At 45.2% G+C, this 18,359-nt stretch overlaps 1 protein-coding gene across 1 annotated transcript in view; it reads right to left on the bottom strand.

The window, feature by feature from the left end:
• Window positions 1-18,359, bottom strand: part of Axin2 (axin 2) — a 100,331-nt gene that overhangs the window by 80,598 nt on the left and 1,374 nt on the right. The window lies entirely within an intron of this gene.

The following is an 18,359-nucleotide window of genomic DNA, read 5'->3' as shown; positions in this document are numbered from 1 at the left end:
CCAGACTACCTTAGGACACTCAGCTCTTCAATTGTAAAGAGGCAGTGAGCTCTGTCCTCCTCGACAGCCACAGTGAGGAGACAGGGATCCTGCCTGTCACGGGGACTTGCATTCTGAAAACAGATTATTTACCAACATCACTGTTCAACAGGTGAACATTTCCTGTTTCAAAGTTTGCGTGTTTTGTCTTATTCAAGAGTACACTCAGCTAGGGACTAAGGCTAGGCTTTCTCAACAATGGCTTGAACCCCGTTTTTACCTATGTAAGCAACAGAGGACGACCCAGGCTTATTTTGAAGTCATCCTACCTCCTGCAGACCTCTAAGCGATCTGGAAATCACTGACCATGCTGCTATCTGGGAACATCTTATTTTGCAAGTGAAAAAGGAGAAACTAGCAGTCTGTTTTTCATGACAGGGACAACCTCACTGGGAGAACAGACCGCTCTGCCTCCCTCTGAAGCCCCAGCTCAGAGGCTACAGGAGCGACTGCCACCCCATTCACTTCCCATCCATCATCTCCAAATGGAGAAGCAGAGGCATCAGCCTTGTGAGACCTGATCCTCAGTGCCCATATCATGGCGGCGATATGACCATGTGTGAGACACTGAGTCTCACCGGCTGGACATCAAGGAGATGTCGGTTGCTCCACATTTTATCCTCCCATCACCTAAGACGAGCTACTTATTGGTTTCCTAAGCTTGTGTCCCAAATCTCAGAGCTACCAAGTACTGGGAGATACAGATGAGGGCTTACACGATGAACGGCTTACACGATGAAGCCTGTTGCCTCTCATCTCTTATGTCGCCCCTGATACCACAACCGGAAGGCTTGGAGGAAGGAGGGACAACCACCTTCAAGAGAAAGGGAGGCCTTCCTAAATGGCTAGTCTCACCTTTTGAAGTAATAGCAGAGACGTGAAATTCCAGGGAAAGCATTTCCTCATCCGCTGACCATGGCCGATGCTGGAATGTGGCAGCTGTTTCCTGGATTCTTTCCCCACTGTCTAGAAGACCCTCCCCCTAGAGAACATGTAGGAAAACCCGGATTCTTTGCACGGAAAGGGACTGCCTGTGAGCTGAGACATAAACCATTTGTAAGGGAGGCCAGGACTCCCCACTTTTGAGTCCCACCCCATTTTTCAAACTCTTGCCCAACATCAGGCTCTTTGGGATTCTGGCCAAGTGTTGTTCCCCTATAAATGTCTTATCAGATGGTTTATGAAATTAGGCTTTGTTGCCATATAGCATATTTCCAAACAAACACTGTTTCCAGAGTAGCTAAGGGTGAAGCCTTTGAACCTTCCTATATAAGGAGACACATCAAACGCTGAAGAAATTAACCTGTAAACAGACAGTAAGGCAAGACTGACGACTACTGTTACTACTACTAAAGGTTGGGGAAGGTATAGTCCTTTGATTGTGAGGTCAGTCTATGAGGTGCTGTGGGAGAAACAGTGGGGTGAAGGACCCGGAATTTGGGTTCTAGACTGAATTAGACAGGCAGGTAGTCTGGTCTTTGATTTCAGAAAAATCTAAATATCTGACAAGAGTCTCTACTTCCTCATCAGTTAAAAAAAGGGAGATAGCGGGAAGGTGGTGGATTGTTAATCCCAGCACTCGGGAGGCAGAGGAAGGCAGATCTCTGTGACTTTGATGCCAGCCTGGTCTGCAGAGCGAGTTCCAGGACTGGCTGGAGAGATGACTCAGTCAGTAAAATGCTTCCTTTGAGAGTGTGAGGCCCTAAGTTTGGATCCCCAGAACCCACGTAAGAAGCCAGGCACAATGGTGATCTCCTGCAATCCCTGCAGGTGGATGGGTAAAATGGGAGGCAGAGAGAGGTCTCAGCCTATAAGCCTGTTCTTGGATTTTTTCCTTTCCTTTTTAAACACTCGGATGTCAGTCAAACTAAGGTCCTCATGCTCACAAAGCAAGCTCTCTTGTCCACTAAGGCATTTCCCCAGCCCCTAAAAATTGACTTCCCTGTTAGCATTTAGCTCGGGACATGGTGAGAGAGGGCCATTATCCTGCTGGACTAGGGTGCCCCTGCTCATCCCTCTAAGCACCCAGGGTTCCCTTCCACAAAGGATGGGGGTCAGAAGTGTCCTTAGAGGTTCTTGGTAACTGACAGATTCCATGGACATAAGAAGTTTTTAACTAAAGGCATGTAAAGAGGGCAAGAGACCCTCTTCTAGCTGCTGCCTGTGGGGCAAAGCCTGTCAGACACCTGGTTTTATCAATAAACTCTTATTGGAATGAAGACATACATGCACCATGACTGCTTTTACATTATGACCACAGATCCATGAGGTTGTAGCACAGTCCATGTTCTGAAGCAAAGCATACTGAAGCCTAGCTCTGTATAGGAGAAATCTGCTGCTTTCCTCTCTCCAGCCCCAAGAGGAATGCTGACCCTGTCTATGGCCAAAGGACTCCCCATCTAAGCTATGTGTCTAGTTATGTGCCTATAGCTTACCTTAGATGTAGTATACAAATTGCTTTAGCAACCTCATCTGCAGGGAGAAAAAAGAGCGAGCAGGGGCTCAAGCCTGAAGCTATGGAGTACTGCCAGTGACCGGTACCAGGCTGGAGCTCACAGATGCTAACGGTAGGCATGGGCACAGGCTGACACTCTCTGAGCAGAACAATAGAGATAGCTTGAGGGGCCCGATAGCCCCTTCCAGATGGACTTTCTGACTGTTCCTGCTCTAAAATGATGGAGGAAGAGGAGGAGGAGGAGGAGGAGGAGGAGGAGGAGGAGGAGGAGGAGGAAGAGGAGGAGGAGGAGGGTGTAGTGGGTTGGCTTGATGTTGTTTGTATTTTAATGTTAATATTGGGCCCCCAAGTCCCAGAGCTGGGATAATGCATATGTAGAACCAAGTGACGTTGTGTAACCTTGTCCCTAAGAGATATAAGTGGGGTTTAGGATTTTTGGGTTTGAGGGTTGGAGGAGAACCATGAGAGGAAGAAGAAGGAGGAGGAGGAAGGAAAAGTCACCACGGGTTTAGGTGACTTTTCATTAAAAAAAAAATGGCCTTGAAGGCTGGCCAATTAGAGTTAAGAGCAGCCCAGATAAAACATAAGTAATAACTCGGGGTTATCAATAGAAAATAGATTTTAATAACATAGAGGGGAGGTATATATCTTCCCAGCTCTTACACTGTTTAAGACTTATTATAAATATAAAGGCTGTGTGTGTCTTTTATCCAGGAACTAAATGGTCTAAGGTGGGGTAGAAGCCCCAAGGACGGGATTAAACGATTTCTACAAGAGGAGAGCTTCTGATAGACTGGTGGGGTGCTACAGGACTGTCTACGTTATCCTGCCTACTGCATAGCCAATAGTGAAGGGGATGGGAGTTTTTACAGTGTCATATGTCTGCCCTTGGCACCAACTGAAGAGTCACTCTGCGCAGGCAGCACCTCCTGGAGGGTGTGTGACATCAGTGTCATCCTCTCTACTTTCCCTCTCAGTAACACAGATTGGCTGTTCTGACAGGCCCCGCCTTCTTCCCCTCCCACTGTACCCCACTGAGGCCCCGGGCCTTGAGAGAACAGACATGGCCTGAAATGATTCCAGTGGGCTTGCCCTCAGGCAGAGGTGGGAAGGAGGGGCTGCTGACTTTCTAGGCCAGGGTGTCTTCAGTGGAACACACTGCGCCAGGACAGTCTCCTGTATCCCGAAACCTGAAGAACTGCTATTTCCCTCCTGGAGCCTCTCAGCCGAGAACATTTCTCCTAGTTTTTAGTTGAGACTTTTATATAAAACAAACAAACAAAAAAACAACAAAAACTAAACCAGTATACATTGCAGGCACTTATACACTATTTTATTGTTCTCTATAAGACAGTGACCACCTCAGGCATGGAACCAGGCTGACCTACAGAGGACATGTCTCAGATATACATGGTATGAATTAGTGAGTCTTAAAGTCTGCTGTGTAGAGGTTTCCAGGTTAGGCTATCCCCAAGGAAAGAACAGCCTCCAAGCAGAGTCAATTACTCCACAGCGGATCGAGGAGAAACCATGACCACTATGTAATTATGATCATGGCCAGATTTGTGACTGGGCAATTTGGCAACCATAGGCATAGGTTACACACTCCACCTGGCTGCAGGCTGACTCTTGGACGAAACTAAGCACGGTATATTCTTATAGAGTCAAGAAGGGTAATCAGGGTGTGGGCACAAGCTGATCATGTGGGGGAAGAGCTAGGGAACTGGCCATGGCTGGCATACCTTGTGGTAAGGTAAGGCAAGCCACACAACATGGGAGGCTCTGCTTCCACAATGGATGAGGAAGGTGACTGTCCCTTCTGTCTGGGTTGGAGGCCTAGGCTTGTTACTTAACTTCCAGTCAGTGTGTGTTAGGGCAGGTGTGGGGGTGGGGCATTGACTGTCCTGGGACTTGGAGGAGACACAGCTGTGCTACTGTTTGTGAAGTTGTTAACTATTATACTCTGCAACTATAGACAGCTCATGTCCTTATCACATCAGCCCCCTCAAACCAACCATTCTTTATTCCGGAGACCCCAGGGACAGGCGCATGGGCCAGCTGATAACCTAATTTTTGGAAATCAATCTTCTGGAGATGTACTTGGAAATTCCTTGATTCAGAAAAGCGATTTGCTTGGGCTACTCAGTAAGTCTGCTCTTTCTATCTTCCTGGTAAATTTCTACTTTGCATTACTGGTGCAAAAGATCTACAGGATGGGTCCTAAGCTGGAAGAAATATATATATATATGTGTGTGTGTGTGTGTGTGTGTGTGTGTGTGTGTATGTATGTATGTATGTATAATTCTTGGTCTCGAGTTTACTAGAAAGCCAAGTGACCCTTGAGATAAACTAACTGGTTACCAAGCCCCCCCAAAGTCTCCTTGCTTTGTGGGCCTGTGGGTTGAAACCAAGGACTTACACATACTAAAAAATTCTCTTCCAAGGAGCCACACCCTCTTCCCCTTGGAAGTACCTTCCTAGAACCGAATACTTCATTTGTGTGAACTTAATTTGTAACGTTAAAAAAAGAAAAAAAATGGCCTCAAAAATAAATATAAAAGCACAGTAAGTATGCACAAGCAACAGCTGAATTAAAAACCAGGTTATTTATGTTCCTTTTTGAAGGTTTTCCTTTATGAGCAGAGCTGACCAAGTTTTCTAAAAATATGAGTCCGGTGATGTGGGGCAGAGAAGAGCACCTTTGTACTGGTCTTTTTCATGATTCCTAGGGCCTTGAAACTGTGCTCCAAATTAGTCGTCCCTAGAAAACAGTTTCTGTGGGTTTAAGGTACGTGGGTACTGCAGAGGCCCACCCAGTGGTATCTGTCACACAGGAAGGCTTCCTTTGCTCCCCTTCCATTGACTTTAACTCTTTGAACGTCTCAACAGGTCCTTAAGCCATCCTTTGTCCTTTGACATCAAAACAACAGGTTCATTTCTGGAGGAGATGAAACAGAGCTTTGTGCCGCAGAGCCGCCTTCATGTTCCTGTGCGTTTAGCACAGACCTGGCTCTTCAGCTCCAACTGCTGCCTGGCACATGGAGATTACACCCAAGTCCTACTGCTTTCCGCCCTCACAAATCAGTCCACCACACTCTCCCATCGCACAGAACTGGCCCTCTACTGGCTTCAGATAACTTTTTACCATCCTTCAAAACTATGCTCATAATCAAAATGAGAAATTTCTTCTGACTAAATGATTTATTTCCCAAACTGTGGCTTTTCGTGACCCTTTCGTAGATTTGAAGATCCATACACATCACATTTCTTAGCTATGGTGAGGTAGAAAACCATTTTAATACTTAAAAGTTAAACGTGAATTATTCAAAAGCAGATGCATCTTTTCCCCCTCAGGAGTCATGTGATTAAGTACTATTGCTCCGAGCTTGAGTGGACAGAGGGATACTCAGGCAACAGTAAATACCCACTCTGGTGGTGGTGTGGGGCTTGACTGAAGTTAAGAAAACATCCTAAAATGGGCAACAAAGCAACTCCAACTTTGGAGCAGTAAGTTTACACCAGTGTCAGCTGCAGATGACATTACCCTTTTGGGACAGCCTGAGTGTTGAAACTTCCAGACTGCATTGCTAGTTTGACAATACTTACATCATTATTTCTTGCCTCCTCATCTGGATGGTGAGCGAGCCTGTGGCACAGTTTAAGTGGCTACTGCCAGAGCTATTTTAACCAAAGTGTTAGCAACTGAATCTTGCTGTCAACATACATACTTGCTTAAATCAGGTTGCATGAGCTATACTTTTATAATAAAGGATTTAATAGCGTGCCCAAGACACAGTAGAATTACCCTTCCTCTTCTCAGAAGGCATCAAGTAAAATTCCACTGCTCTTAGAGGCATAGCTACTTTATTAGTACAGATAAAACTATTATGATCAAGTCAAAATTATAGCATAGTCTAATGTAAAATGGAATTCTTTAAAAATTGTATTTCAGTCAGGTGAATGTGAAACCAGACTCTACTTCTTTTGCCCAAACCCTTTTCATTGGATGGGAAACAGACTCTTGGCTTTACGTACATTTCCAGGAAGGAGCCAAACTCAGAACTCGTCAATGCCATAGTTTTCCTGGGCTGGAACCTTCTCCAGTTGTTCTTGAAGGATGGGGAGTTATGCTCAGCAGGGAGTGGGAAGAGTCCAGCCAAGTTCACAACTACCCATGGCATCTCTCAGTTTGCCCTTGGCAGGTACCATCTGGCAGATGAGTGGATACCAGCTGCTGAAAAGACCTAGTCCGTGCTTATTCCCTCTCTCTTAGTTTGGGTTTGACTGCTGTGAACAGACACTATGACCAAGGCAAGTCTTGTAAAGGACAACATTAAATTAGGGCTGGCTTATAGGTTTAGAGGTTAAGTCCATTATTATCAAGGTGGGAACATGGCAGCATTTAGGCAGGCATGGAGCAGGAGGAGCTGAGAGCTTTGGATACATCTTTATCCAAAGGCTGTCAGCAGAATACTGACTTCCAGGAAGCTAGGATGAGGGTCCTAAAGCCCATATCCATAGTGAGACACCTACTCCACCAAGGCCACACATGCTCCAAGAGGGCCACACCTACTCCAACAAGGCCACACATGCTCCAAGAGGGCCAGACCTACTCCAACAAGGCCACACCTTGTAATAGTGCCACTCCCTGGGTCAAGCATATACAAACCATCATATTCCACTCCCTGGACCCTATAGGCTTGTTCAAATAAATGAGTCTATGGGGGCCATACTGAGCCATAACATAATAAAAAAGTACATTTAGTCCAACTTCCAAAGCCCCATAGTCTATAGCAGTCTCAACAATGTTTGAAGTCCAAAGTTCAAAGTCTCTTCTGAGATTCATCCAATCACTTAACTGTAATCCCCAAAGCCAGACAGGAAGCCAGTTGGGCAAACTCCAAACTCTGTATCTCCATGGCTGATGGCAAAGCAGTCTTCAGGTCTTCACTCCCTATTCATCTTTATTGACTGCAACAAAGTTCTTTCTCCTGGGCTGTTTCTACTCCCTGTTGGCAGCTTTCCTCAGCAGATAGCCCAAGGCTTTGGCATCTCGAACATCTTGGGGTCTCCAAGGCAACTTCAATGTTACAGCTTCTTGTTACAGTTTCTTGTCTGGGATCCACACATGATCTTCTGGGCTCCTCTAAAGCTGGCGTCACTTCTCCAGCTCTGCCCTCTGTACCACTCTAAGCTCAGGTTGATCCACTCCACTTCCGCTGCTGTTCTTGGTGGTCATCCCAATGGCACTGGCATCTCCAATATGCTGGGGTCTTCCACTATAACTAGGCTTCACCAATAGACTCTCATAGGTGCCAAGCCTCCACTCTTTTGCATGACTCTTTCAGTCCTGGGCCATCAACTGCAACTGAAGCTGCACCTTCACCGATGGCCTTCCATGGCCTCTCACAGTGCCAACCTCAGCTGTTCTCCATGACCCCTCCATGCCTTCAAAATGAGTACCACCTGGGTGACTCTTACACACTAGCAAGCACAGCTGCAGCCCAAGGTACAACCTTGACTATCTCTGGAACACTGCTTCTTTCTATTCTGGACTCAAAAGCCTGAGTCATGTGACCAAAGCTGCCGAGTTCTGCTGCTTACAGAGGCTGAAACATGCCCCCTTGTTCTATGACATTATCACCAGCTTTCTGTTCTCCAACTCCTTCACTGCCTAAGCTTGGCTGTCCTGGAACTTTCTTCTTAGACTGACTTTGAACTCAGAGATCTGCATGCCTGTCTCCTAAGCACAGGGATTAAAGATGTGGTCCACCAAGCCTGGATTTAAGGTTTTCTTCACCTAGAACTTGCTCTGTTCCAGGTTGGTCTTGAACTCAGAGCTCTGCTTGTATTTGCCTCCTGGAATTAAAGGCTAGTACTACCATGCCTGGACCTACACTTAGCTGGGTGGGATCTTGCCCCAAAGTTACTACTCCTGTAATTCAATTTAACATCCTTGAACACAGGATTCAGCTCATTTGACTTCCTGGTGCCCCTTTAATACTCTAACCATATATTTAATATTTTTCCTTTCTCACCTGGCTATGTTTGTTGAAAATGTTCTTAATGAGACGTAACCAGAGAACAAAGTCTGTGGTGGGCGCGTCTCTGAGACTTCCTTTGTGAATGCAATTAATCTGAGACTCTTCACCTCAGCCTCAGGCAGGATCTTCAGATAAGGGCAAAAAGTAGCCACATTCTTTACAAAATACCAGAAAAACAGTCTCTAGGCCACGTATTGAAATTCTCTAGTGAAACTGCTTGGGCCAGGTCTGCACAATTCAAATCATTCTCAGTAACACAGTCTTCCATGTTCCTACTAGGATAGCCCACTAAGTCCCATTTAAAGCATTTCACTGCTTTCCAAATCCAAAGTCCCCAAATCTACATTCTTCTAGACAAAAGCATGGTCAGGCCTATCACAGACATACCTTACTCTTGGTACCAACTTCTGTCTTAGTTAGGGTTTTACTGCTATGAACAGACACCATGACCAAGGCAAGTCTTATAAAGGACAAAATTTAATTGGGGCTGAATTACAGGTTCAGAGGTTCAGTCCATTATCATCAAGGTAGGAACATGGCAGCATCCAGGCAGGCATGGTGCAGGCTGAACTGAGAGTTCCACATCTTCATCTGAAGGCTGCTAGCAGAATACTGGCTTCCAGGCAGCTAGGATGAGGGTCTTAAAGCCCAGGCCCACATTGACACACCTACTCCAACAAGGCCACACCTACTCCATCAAGGCAACACCTACTCCAACAAGACCACACTCACTCCAACAGGGCCACACCTTCTAATAGTGCTATCCCACTCCCTGGGCCGAGAATATGCAAACCATCACACCCTCTCCCCTGGTCTTTCTGCAAAGGGATTGCTGAGCTGAATGCCCACATAAGACATTCTTTAAGGTTCTTATACCTGCTTTGCCTTCTCCTGGCTGGGGAGTTATATGTTCTATTACTGAAAAAGAACTACTGTACCCGTGGTGGTGACAGGTCCCCTCAGTCTTTGCCAGCTACTTGCCATTGTCATTGCTATAGACAATCCCAGCAGGAGCCTTGCAGCAGGTTTCAGAATCCATGTTCTGGGGCTGTCTGGGTTGACCAGGTCCTCCCTATCACTCAAGCCATAAGAAAAAGCAGGTTTCCTTCTGTATGGGAGAAACACTCAGCAAAACAAAAATGATTGCTGATTTTTTTTACTTTTTCCCCAACCCAACTCAAATTATCAGTTTTACTAGGCAGAAAAAACCCACTGTCCTCTTGTCTTTGACAAAGAGCCCATAATCAGAACTGCTTGACAGTGTGCCACATCTTCCCTGATTTTCTTCTAAGTCAATGGTAACTTTAAGGAAAAGATGACATTCTGGGTTTCCAGACATCATAAGCCAGATTTCCGAAGAATTTACTGAATCTACCCAAGAACTTTAGGGAATCAAAATGCTATTGCATAGTCACAGTCTCACCTATATCTCCAAAGTTTAGGAAGTTTAAGGCTCTCTTTTTCCTTCCCATCCTCACTTCCTTCTTGCCGGGGAGCTAACTTAGGTCCTTGTACATTTTAGTCAGTTTTCCTAACGCTGACCTATATACCAACCAATTTTCATTTTCAAGATGTTATTTACTCTCTTGGTGTTCAATAGCAAAATTCTACACTTGCCCTTGTATTCTTTATTTTTATACAGGTTTTAATTTAAAAAAAATATATATATATACTGTGTGTGTGTGTGTATCTCCCCTGGCTTGTATGTGGTGGTCAGAGGACAACTCTCAGAAGTCTATTCTTTTCTTTCACCATGTGGGTCTTGGGAATTCCACTCAGGCTGTCCGGCTTGGCAACAAGCATCTTTACCGGCTAAGCCATCTTTTGGCTCCAAATTGCTGTTTTTAATGCCATCTTTTGTACCACAAATCTGTGTTTCCTGTCGTTTGCCTGTGTTCTCAGAGAAGGGTGCTAGCCACGGAGGAGTATAATTTCTTGATTAAGTGTACCAGGCCAAGGATGCGTTCTACCTAAATATTAAGTTAAAGTTGACATTTTGTTGTTGTTGGTAAGAATAAAAATATCTGCAAACCAATGAAAATTCCAGAATTTTCTATCAGTAAGGATCAGAAACAAAAATATTTGACTAGGCTATGTAGAGGAACTTTCTTCAGGGAGGGTCAATTTTATTTATCACAATTTATCCGGAGGGCTGGTTTGCAAAGTGGCTACTTTTGTTTAGTTACTCAATGACAATGATGGCTTGTTGTGGACCATATGGTGAAGGAAGAGCTGAGCTTTTAAAACATCTCCTCGAACTTTCATAAATAATTCAGGATGCCTGCACAGAGCTCCAGGGTGGAACGGAACCATTGCCATCTACAGTCCAAGGAAGGAACCTGCCTTCGACCCCGAAGGAACACCCAGAGGTCTGTCCCCCACCCCTTTAATCTCAGTCAGCACAGGAGTGGTGGACAGCACACCTTTCACTGTGAATCCTTAGTGCAGTTAATCTGTCATCCACACTCAGGCAAGTTCAAAGGGCTTCACCATCAAAGGGCTACCCTCATCTAACCCTGACTACCACCTCCGGCTTTACCACTACTGCCCTTCTTTTACAACCCTATTTTACTGCCACTGCACAAAGGCATAGCCTCTTATTCCCTTTTCTCCCCTTCTCCATCCTCTCCTTTCTCAGGTAGCCCAGGCTATCCTTGAACTTACAATGTGGTCAAGGACAACCTTGAACTGCTCTTCCTCCTTGTACCTCCCCAGTGCCTACAGTTGTGGGTCCGTCATGGGTCCAGGTAGTGCTGAGGATTAAACTCAGTACTAGGTGCAAACAAAGCAAGCACTCTACCTACTAAGCTACACCTCAGGTCGGTCTCAGTCTCTCTCTCTCTCTCTCTCTCTCTCTCTCTCTCTCTCTCTCTCTCTCCCATTCCTCCCCCTTCTAGAGGAAATCATGGCTTCCTAATTCAATCTAATTTAGATGGTTGGACTTGGTACATTCCTGGGCCCAACTCCGGCCTCCAGCCACCTGGAAAAACTTATTCAAAGTCATTTTTCCCCTCAAGCCCCTGGCCCACGTCTTTTAGGTGAAAACCTTGCCTCATGTGTTTCTTTGTCTTCCAAAACTGTCTTGTTCACTCATGTGCCACAGAGCCGTGGAATCAGTCACCCACTTTCCATTCGCAGAGAAACCTTTTTCTCCCTGGAGACCTGGGCCAGTTACAGGACTACTTTGGGCATTCCCCAAGTTTTCCTCTGCCTCCGGCCTCTTGTCTCCTCTCTCCTGTCTACCTCATGTTGCTGCCAGGCTGGGCTCATAACAGCTTCTCATGGAGCCATTTCTCATTTAAGGCTCCTTACCTTAACTGCCCGGTCGCTTGTAAAATCTGAACTTCCCTCAGCCACATGGGCCAGGCATTACAGTGGAAAAGCAGAAGTGACTGAGGACATAGGAGTTCCACTTGCTGCTTTTACCACATAGTAGGTAAGTGGCCGTGGGCAAATTTCCAGATTTCTCTTTGCTCTAGCTTTCTCCTATATAAATAATAATTATGAAATTGGAGATTAACACAAAGTATAAATAGTCTTCATTTACTTAAAGTTTATTACATGCTAGACTTCTAAAAACGGGTCATGTCATTTAATCTTTTTTTTGTATATGTGTGTATGCAAGTTCATGTGTATGGGGGTGCATATGTATAGGTGCATGTGTGAATGCATGTGTATGGGGGTGTGTATGTATAGGTGCATGTGTGAATGCATGTGTATGGGGGTGCATATGTATAGGTACATGTGTGAATGCATGTGTATGGGGGTGCACATGTATAGGTGCATGTGTGAATGCATGTGGAGCCCAGAGGAAAATCTCAAGTGTCATTACACTTGGTTGGCTGGTTTGTTTGTTTTGAGACAAAGTCTCTGATTGGCTTGGAACTCACAGAGAGTCCTGAGATCTGTCTGCCTCTGCCTCATCACAAGGACATGCCACGACCTTGGGCACTTCCAATGAGTCCTGTGGGTGGAGCCCAGGTCCTCCAAGCCCTTCGCCAAATAAGCTAACTGCCAAGGCCCTTCCTTCTGTCTTTTTGGAGACAGGGTCTTCCGTGGTGTTGGCCTTGACTTTCAGTCCTCTTGCCTCAGGGATTACAGGCATGCTACAACTAGCTCCTTTCATCTGCATGTTCTACCGTAAATTATTTTTACATTTATTATTTGTGTGTGTGTGTGTGTGCGCGCGCGTGCATGTGTATACACTAATGAGCTCATGCCACAATGCTTATCCTAAGATCAGAAGACAAGTTGTGGGAATCCAGTCTCTCCTACCATGTGAGCTCCAGAGATTGAATTAGGGTTTTCAGGATTGGTGGCATAATCTCTCCTCCAGATTTTCATATGAGGAAATCTAGACCCTAGAGAAGCTAAGGAACCTACCTAATCCTGGGTCCCTGGACCCCTGTGACAGCTCTGACCTGGACAGAGACCTATCAGTTAATCCATTCTCTTTGTCTTCTGTCATGTGACAGACGGGTTTTCTTTTCCTTTTATGTATTTACTTTCTCATGGTGCTCATCTTTTCTTTTTTTTTTTTTTTGGTTTTTCGAGGCAGGGTTTCTTCGTATAGCCCTGGCTGTCCTGGAACTCACTCTGTAGACCAGGCTGGCCTCGAACTCAGAAATTCACCTGCCTCTGCCTCCCAAGTGCTGGGATTAAAGGCGTGCACCTCCACTGCCCAGCGGTGCTCATCTTTGCATGGCTCCTATACCCGAGTCTCAGGCTCTGGAAGGATGAAGTCCTCAGCGAAGGTTTGCCGAGTATTTAAGCATTTGAGCAAATTATTCAAGTTGTGAAGAGTTGAGCTCAAGCTGCAGTTAGAGGCGCTATCACAGCAAAGCTACAATTACACTGTGAGAGGGAGATAAGGCCAATTAATCTTTTTTTCTATCAATAAAAAGGCAGAGCGTGAACATGATATAGTTTTAGGCAGAGTATCTAACAGCAGGGGCCAGCAGTGGGAGGGCTACTTAGGTTTGTTATCTTAATTGGCCTATTTAAAGAAAGATTTGGGGCATTATAAAGAAAAATTGCCTTTGAAGGTGTACAGATTTACAATTGGAGGGGGGGAAGAGGGAGAGGGAGAGAGAGAGAGAGAGAGAGAGAGAGAGAGAGAGGGAGGGAGAGAGAATCCAAATGAGATCACAGAAAGCAATTTTAAAGAAAACCCTTAGTATACCCAATTTACATGGTAGCAGCTTCCAGATTCACATGCTCAAATGCATAAACAAAACCACTGGGAGGTAGTGAGATGATGCAAGTGGGAACTCTGTCAGAGACAGGTTCCCTGACACTGCGGGAAATGTCACTCTAGGCAGCCAACTGCTACGAGAGATCCTTAACTCAGAAGGGGCAGGTGGAGACACGACAGGGCAACACTGCAGGCTTCACACCTTCACCACAGTGGCCGTCTTGGATAAATATTGTCGTTACAGACACAATGGTAACTGATGGGCCAAATGACCAGTTTTGGAGAGGGTTTCCCACACAGCTGTGACACTGGGACACTGGGAAACAGCGAGGTGTTCGAGGAAAACCAGGCAAAAACCAGTTTACAGGCAACTTGAGAAGCAACATCAGGGTTGATGGCAGGCAAATGACAGCCTCTGTCACCTGGCATGGAGCAAAACTGGGAGATATGGAAAAACCAGACAAATCTTGGTGGATCTCAACACATTTATTTAAAAAGAGTCTCAGAACTCTTCATTGTCCTGCCAGGAAAAGATTCCCTCTTCCAAAGGAAGTGGTGATTTTTCCCCCTATTTTTCCTTTCACCCTCAAATTCTCTATCTTCACTTAACTGTAGTCAAACTAATCCTTTGACGTTCTCAGATCTTCAGTAGGTTGGCTCTTCAACCCGGAACCATCCAATAGTCTCCAGCTTGTGGGAAGACCAAGGAGTTAGACATCAGAGGCAGCCTACCTCCTTGTACTTGTCTCTGTTTACATATTTACATTCATTCCCCACCCAGGCTAAGCTGAGAGGTCAGATCCAGGAGGGGGCCCAGCAGCACAAGCCAGGAGAGCTCCACTGCAGTGGAGAGAAAGCTAACGGAGCCATTAGGAAGCTGATTCATTTGTTTATCTAGAGGATTATGTTCAATTTAGCTGAGTAGTTTTTAAGTTCTGTGGTTCAGGAAATTTCCCACTCAGTTTCATCAAATCCACACCCTTTCCTGTGCCTGAGAATTCCCCGGAAGAGGGAAATCCCTCCCAAGTAGAGAGAGTGGGCTCTGGTAGATCCTTAAAATAATACATTTGCTAGGGTGATTACAATACACAGTGTATAACAGACACGGGGTGGGGATTGAACTATGGTTGCTTCCATCCTGAAAAAGACCCACAGAAGAAAACATGACCTTACTCAATATTCCTAACTCAGGGTTTCCCAGAATGCACTTCTAAATCCTCAATTTAACCTGTGACTGTAGACATCTAACACAGATCAACAAGATGTTTAAACAGCAAGGAACTTTAAAAAAAAAAAAACCTGATCAATTTGCTTGGAATTTCTCTCATCAATATCTCAAAGATATCACTATCTCATAGAAATCTATAATAAAATACAAGGTCTCAGCAGAAGCTTAAGCCAAAATCTAAATAAAAAGGAACAACTATGCATGTTAAATCATTTTAGGGAATTTCAGGTTAAAGAGAGATAAACAGGTTTTTTGTTTATTTGTTGTTCTTGTTTTTAACCAAAGGTTATGGCACAAAGTGGCGCAGGGGCTCTGATTTCAGTGGAGTTCTGTCCTTTACATTACAGCCTGCCAGGACAGGCTGTCATTACTGGAGGATGGTAGAAGTGTTGCTGGTGTTGGGGCCCTGAGCTCATGTGGCTTCTGGTGTCGCTGTCTGCTCTCTTGTTCCATTAGAAGGGCTCTAACAAGCTGCCTCACCTAGCTGACGGGAAGCATTAGCTCTCTGAATCTGAGGAAGCACTGTGGGCTCACATTTGTGACAGCCCTCCAAGCCCCATCTGACAGCACTATTGGGAACCCACGTGAGAGCAGCCAGCCTGCAGGGGGATTATACACTAGAGTTTTATAATAAATGTCACTAATCGTGGGGTTACTCTGTTGTTATCTATACAGTTGATAATCAGAAACCAACCAGTGACTAGATGATCAGGAAGAACATGGGAATCTTCAAGTGAAGGACACAGCATGTCACAATTGTCAGAATGGGACAGCAGACCATTTTGAGATAAGTCACACCAAACAGTCCTTGATGGACACTGGTTTGGGAAACACTATTTTGTGTTTTGTTTCTGTTTTTGTTTGAGACAGGTTCTCTCCATGGAGCCCTGGCTGCCCTGGAACTCACTCTGTAGAGATCTCACAGAGATCTGCCTGCCCATGTCTCCCAAGTGCTGGGACTAAAGGTGTGTACTGTCATGCCCTGCTAGTCTGAGAAACACTAAATAAAAGGGTAGAAGTGTTATCACTGGAAATCATAGTCACATGTGATGGTTTGCTTTACACAGAGAAGCGAGGCCTACACAAGTAAAGAGACTCATCCAGGAAACAGACTGCAGACATCACCTATGTGTTAAATTTCTTTTTCTCTTCACTAAAGGGTCAGAGTGTAGACAAAGTGGCTTTATCCATGTAACTACCTTCAGCTAGTCAGATGAAGCCAGGGTATCACTAGGGAGCCCTGCTCTGTTCCATGATGTGGCCTTTGTGCACCTTGCCATGCTCCACCGGACCTCGTCTTAAATTGCAGACTCCCAAATAGGTGAGCAGGCTGTCTGTTAGCCTCAAGTCTAGACTAAGCTGCCTTTTCTCAATGACAACACCCACAGCAACATTTAGGTCTCCAGTGTAAAAACGTTTGCCCAGTGGAAACCCTGGATGAGCTGAGATGTCTGGAGACAGGGGTTTCCAGCTGCCATGGATCCTGGGGAGGGAACCAGTATTAAGAATTCTTTGGTTTCATGGCACTGGTTTCAATTCTTTTCCTCTGTATGAGGCAAACGATATGACCTGAAGTCTGATTCCGTTTCTGAAACAATACAGTGAAGACGGTTAATGTTCACCCTGTCAAAATCTGGAGCACTCCACTTCACTCCTCAAACATCATTTAGGGCCTCTGCCACAGCTTCCTAACGAAGCCGCTAAAGCTAGGACCACTCTGAGAGTTGAGAAAGTTTTGTCTAATTATCTCCTTCCCGACTTTGAATTGGCCAACCACGTATCTTCTCCTGGCTTTATCAAAGCGGCTGCCAGCACAAAAGCACATCCGAATTTAAGCAGGCTTTAGTTAGCAGACTTAAAATTGATCATGCATTTTAGTTTCAGTAACTTGCAATTTCTATACCCTTTGATAATTCACTTTAAAGAGCAAACTGTCTTTAATGACAAGGCTTAAAAGAGGCGACCTTTCTGAACAAAATATGAAAGCTCAGAAGACAGAGTTCTTTTGAGGAAACTGAATTCAAATGACCTTGTGTTCTGAAACTTTTCTCACAGCATTTTTGATGTTTTACCTTTCGGTTCACCCTTAGACAGAGAGCACAGGCGCCGCTGTCTTCCCTGGCTGGTGATGCACTTCAATGAGGATGATGTTAATTGTTAATTCAAATTCCCAGTTCCTTCCTTCTGCACTTTTCTCCACAGACTCCTCTAATGAGGTTGCTGGCCATTATAAGCGCATGGCAGTTTCTGAAGACTCACTGTTAATATGTGGCATTTACAGAATGCCGTCAGCTTATGAGCCATCCCCCGGACACCTTGCCACCAGTGCTTTGTGCAGTCTACGAAGCAAGTTCCCTCTGTCTTAGACTTCCTCTTTCTCCACTGTATCTCTTGATGGATGTCCTCTGTGAAGTTCTCTGGTGAGCGGGGAGGTTGCGGCATCAGAGTTAGACTCCTAAAAGTTCTCACTGCTGAGGAACTAGAAACCCAGTGACAGCATTCTGACCCATACCAGGTGACTGAACTGCCAACTGCCCTGTAGCTTCCTTGACTCCTGCAGAACAGCTAGCACCCACACCCAGCCAGAGCACCTTGAGTTGGAGCTTTCCTTCTAAGAATTCCCAATGTCCCAGCAGCCACCACTTGTTCTGCTGACAATCACATTTTGGAATAGGAAAGGCACAGGTGGGGGGGGGGGGTCAAGCATGGCAGCCAATGACAATACCTGGAGACGTAACTAAATTAGGCACTCATGATGAACAACTGAAAGGACGTAATCTTAGATGATTTTACAATAAGCTGCAGTGTTTATCATTTATTTTCTGAGCATCCGCTTTTCGTCTCAGTAGTCATCTATATGCTCAGTGCTCAGCTCAGCGAGGGATTTCAAACATGCCAAAAGCCATTTTCTTTCTCTTCCTTTATCAGAGAATGTTCATAAAACCACTAGTGTCAGCTCCCCATGCCCATCACATACAATCAACAGTGACCCAAAGTTTCACTCACTTTCCCCCCGACACGCTCGGCGCACTGTATGGGAAATGGGATCTGGGCAATGTCAGAAATTCACCAGTGTTTGTAATTTCATAACCCTCAAAATAAGGAAAAGAACGAACAGCAGGCAAGTTTCCAAACCTCCTACTGATATTTACTCATGGAAAACAAATATTCTTGAGTGGGAGTTCCAATCCCAGCAAACAAAACAACTCAGAAAGTATTTTCATTTCATGCCACTAATAACCTTGAAATCGTCTGACCTCAACCTGGTTTTCATGGTCCCCACAGAGGCACAGAAGCACACAGCCTTCTTTGTCCCAAGTGCTAAGTCACTACTTGAGTATTAACTGTCCTCATTGATTAGGAGGCTTTAATAGCAGCTGCTATGATTTTGCTTAATGT

Source organism: Grammomys surdaster, unplaced genomic scaffold (genome assembly GCF_004785775.1).
Source record: "Grammomys surdaster isolate TR1022 unplaced genomic scaffold, NIH_TR_1.0 126906, whole genome shotgun sequence".
Taxonomy (NCBI): domain Eukaryota; kingdom Metazoa; phylum Chordata; class Mammalia; order Rodentia; family Muridae; genus Grammomys; species Grammomys surdaster.
The sequence above is the reverse complement of the archived record's forward strand: the minus strand, read 5'-3'. Positions and strand labels throughout refer to the sequence as shown.